This window comes from Colobus angolensis, unplaced genomic scaffold, assembly GCF_000951035.1.
Source record: "Colobus angolensis palliatus isolate OR3802 unplaced genomic scaffold, Cang.pa_1.0 Scaffold2, whole genome shotgun sequence".
Lineage (NCBI taxonomy): Eukaryota > Metazoa > Chordata > Mammalia > Primates > Cercopithecidae > Colobus > Colobus angolensis.
Window position 1 is genome coordinate 23659646 of NW_012115154.1, and position 4552 is coordinate 23664197.

At 53.7% G+C, this 4552-nt stretch overlaps 1 protein-coding gene across 1 annotated transcript in view; it reads right to left on the reverse strand.

Moving 5' to 3' along the window:
* CNPY1 (canopy FGF signaling regulator 1) overlaps positions 1 to 4552 on the reverse strand; it is a 106733-nt gene that overhangs the window by 96494 nt on the left and 5687 nt on the right. The window lies entirely within an intron of this gene.

Below are 4552 nucleotides of genomic sequence, written 5' to 3' on the forward strand. Positions count from 1 at the left end.
AAAACCACAATAGCTGGTGTCGGGAAAGCAAAGGAACAAGGTCCAAAGGGTCTTCTCCTTCCAGGGTCAGGTACCACGAGGGGGGGGGTCTAAGCAGGGGCCTTGTACTGAGACCCTGGTCACCCTCAGGGGTGCCCTGGTGGAGGATGGGCAGGGGTTGGTGGTACCCAACATGCAGGAGCGGGCAGAGGTGGAGCAGCCAGCAGGGGAGGCTGGAAAGGAGGACCCGAGGATTGGCCACGAAAGCAAGAGGCGCCTGGAGGGGCGAGGGCCATGAGGCTGGGCCCCCATCTCTCACCACATACAAAGGTCAACTCAAAACCGATTAAAGACTTAAATGTGATACTGGAAACTATAAAACTACAAGGAGAAAACATAGGAGAAACACTTTATGACATTGGTCTGGGCAAGAATTTGGGGGGTAAGACCTCAAAAGCACAGGTAATAAAAGTAAACATAGACAAATGGGATTCCACCAAACTAAAAAAACTTCTGTACAGCAAAGGAAGCAATCAACAGAGCAAAGGGAAAGCCTATGGAATGTGAGAAAGTATTTGCAAGCCATACATCTGATAAGGGACTCATAACCAAAATGAATAAGGAACTCAACTCAACAGCAAAAATCAAATGATCCTATTTTAAAATGGCCACCAGGTATATGAAAAAATGCTCAACATCACTAATCACCAGGGAAGTGCAAATCAAAGCCAGAGTGAGACAGCACTGCACACCTGTTAGAATGACTCGAACCCAGCAAAACCAAACCAAGTGTTGGTGAGGATGAGGAGGAAAGCAGACCCTGTACACCATTGGTGGGGATGCTAATTGGTACAGCCATTAGGGAAAACAGTAGGGAAGTTCCTCAAAAAATTAAGAATAGAACTTTCCTATGATCTAGCAACCCCACTGCCAAGTACAGACCCAAAGGGAATGAAGTCCCTATGTCAAAGAGATACACTGAAAAGTCACAGTGCACCTCATAGTTAGGTACAATGATTAGGTGTCAATTAACGCAAAATTTTAAAAGAAGAAGTGTTGGCTCTGCCAGCCCCAGCTAAATCAGATGGCCCATTGGCCTGTATTGGTCCATTCTCACATTGCTATAAAGAGCTACCTGAGGCTGGGTAATTTATAAAGAAAAGAGGTGTCATCGGCTCATGGTTCTGCATGCTGTATGGTTCTGCAGGCTGTACGGTTCTGCAGGCTGTACGGTTCTGCAGGCTGTACGGTTCTGCAGGCTGTATGGTTCTGCAGGCTGTACAGGAAGCATGGCTGGGGAGGCCTCAGGAAACTTTCAGTCACGGCGGAGGGTGAAGACAGACATGCCGCGTTGTTTACTGATTTTCTATGACTGTTTTGGTGCTCCAACGACAAAGTTCAATAGTTACAACAGAGACGGCACGGCCTGCGGAGACGGAAATACTTACCAGCTGACCCTTCACAAAAACAGGTGGCCACAGAGCCACGTTCAGAGTCATACCACACGTGGCGGGGAGAGAGCCAGGGCTTTAGCGACCCACTTGGACGTTGGTCCATGGTTGTTGAGGGCTGTTCCTGGGGGCGCTAACTCCCTGGCATTTCCAGCCTTCTTTGCACTCAGCAGAGGAGGCCAGTAATCTGCTAGAGGCCAGAGGAAGCTCTTAGGTGCCCACATCAGGCAGCAAGTGGGTGCTAGGAGGTGTCAGCGGGGCACCAACAGGCTGGTGACCCCTTTACCTTGGAAGGAGGCAATCCACACAAAACCCTTCACCACTGCTCGGAGATGGCAGGTGCCAACGTTAGGCATGATTTCAGTTCTCAGTAGCATTAGCCTCTTCCCACAGGACTTACGAAGAACAGCCCAACACCATAGAACCCCACGGAAGGGGCTCAGCTGCAATGTCACCACCCAAATCCTCCAGGAAGGGAATCCAAGTCCAGAGCTGTGTGCTTTGCCAAGAGCCTCTCTCTGACAACATAGCAATGATTAGCAATAAGGTGGCAAAGAATGCTGGTTTCATGCATTTTATTACTAATATGACTCCTGGAAGGAGGGCAGGCAGGACACTTGCTTCCCCCTGAGTAGGTTAGGTTTTCTGTATTCTGTTTTGCAAGGCAGGATTAGGAGAATCGCTTCAGGACATGGAGCAGCAGCGCTGCTGCCTCTGCATTCACCATGAGTACTCAGGGCCGTTCGTGCCAAAGAGACAGAATTCAACCAAATTGAAGGAGACGAGATGTCTCTTCCCAGGTTTCCCTAAATGGGTTGGCTTCAAATGGAAGAAAATACTGAAAGAGATTTTAAAAGAGCAATGCAGAATGTGATAGAAAAAGAGAAGAAGAAGAAACCCCTAAGACAAGAGATCTCGTCATGGAGTTGGAGCTGGACCAGGTGAAACAGTGAGATCCAAGAGGGGCCCGTGCCACCGCACCCTCTTTCCCGGGGGTCTCCATTTCTCTGTTCAGCTCATCCTCTCTACCTCCCATGCCCTGGCCCTGGGGCTTGCCGGCTTCCTGACTCCTCACCCCACTTCTCCAAGCTCCACCTTTGCACCCACCTGGCGTGCTCCAGCCCTGCACCTGGTCTGTTCAAAACTCATCAGCAAGTCAAAATGTCCGAATGCCCGAATACATGTCTATTTGCAATTATATGCACAAGCTGCAAAACCCTATTAGGGACTATGTCCAGTTTTAAGATAAACATGACCAGGAGTTCTAACATATCCTTCTCAGCCCTCAGGGGCTCAGGGCCTCCTCCTGGCCTGCACCCTGCAATGCACATACCACACTCTTTAAACCCGAGGCCAGCCAGCGGCCCTGCCTGCACCTGCTCTTCACAGCATTCTCATGTATGGGGAGGGATCCATTGCCAAAACTATTTTGAAAACGTTTTAGGCCTTTCCAGAGCATCCTCCCCAAAGCTCATCTCCCCAGAACCCCGCTCTGTCCCAGAGCACACAGCGCGCTCGCCTTGGTCTGCCCCAGAGCACTGACAAGCTCATCTTGGTCTCTTCCAGAGGCACTGCTAGGGCCCCCAGCCTGGGTTGTGCATTTGCATTTGAGCAGCAGCTTCCTGGAAACAATTCTTTAGAGTGAAAAACAGGCCCTGGGTCTGGACAAAGAGAATGTATTTTGGGTGATGGGTATCTTTTACTTCATCTCCAATCACCCAAACCCCACGGGGTGCCTGCTGATAGTGTGTGGAGTGGACGTGAGGACTGACTCTGGGAAGGTTCTTGGAAAGGTTCAACTGACACCCACCAGTGACACGACAGCCCCTGGGGAGACCCTGACTCACACCTCCTCCATCATCAGCCCCTCCACTCTCACACCGCAGCCCCAGCCCACTCCCCCTCTAGCAGCTCCCATGGGATGGGCCCTTGTTTCAGACAGTCTCGGTGGGCTCCCAGCCCTGCCTTCCCCTCCACACCCTGTCCCCAGGCCCTGGTGCCCAAACAGGACACCTGAAGCCACCGCCCCTGTCCTGTCCCCCTCTGGGTCCCAAAACCAGGCTGGAGAAGCCAGCGCCAGTAAGAGAGCCAGCCTCGAACTGCCTAGGCAGAGCTTGTTCAGTCCTGCCTGCAACCATGGAGCCAACAGCCATCCAGGAGAAGCACAGGCAGAGGCAAAGAGCAGAGGCCCCCCAACCCAGACCCAGCCGAGGTCAGTCAGTAGAGGCATCAGGGGCTCTGTCCCAGCCTTCAGAGCCTCTTCTTCCCATGTGCCCAGTCCCTGCCACAGTGGGCCCTGTCCTTCTCGCTGGGGCCACCGATTCTCTCAAGGCTCTTACACCGCCCATTGTAACCCACGCGATGGAGGCCGCCTGCTCTTCCTCTGTTCTCTGATCAGCTAAAAGCCACCCACAAATTCCTGCATCAAGAGGGCAAGCTTTAGCCAGGAGACCTGAGAGTGTGTTTTTAAATCAATTGTAACTAACTGGTGTCTTGTAACCAGCAGGCGTGTGAGAGATGTCGTCCAAGGGACAGGTGCATGCCTTCCCCAGCCGCCAGGCTGAGCCATGACCCCAGCCCACCCCAAGTGAGCTCAGAGAGGTGAAATGCCTGTCCAAGTTCATGGAGCCAGAGCACAGTGGGGGCAAGGCTGGAACCCAGGGGACCCCAAAGCAGCTGCCCTCGAGACTGGACTCAGGGCCTGGACTGGAGGTGCAGAGAAGGACCCCCAAAGGGCTTCTCTTTGAGTACCCAGAAGCTGGGTAACAGGGAAAGGCAGTGGCCCAGCAGCCTGGCCCCCTTGGGGAAGGGTTTGCTGGGCTCTCTGGAAGCCCCTGGACCCCTGTGGCACCCCCCTTCATACACACTCACCTCCACAGAACACCTCCGGATCCCGGGCACCCCGGGCCAGCACAGGCCCCAGCAGCAGGGCCAGCAGAGCCAGGGGCAGCAGCATGGGCCCCATGCCAGCTGACCGACTGTGCCGCCTCACACTGGCCTCCTCCCAGGCCCCTCCCGGGTCCTTCCGCCAGTGCTGGGCATGCAGCAGAGAAACGGCATACAAAGGTCCCCGGGCCGCACCGCCCTAGATACCCGCCCCACCCTGCAGGTGCTGCACCTGG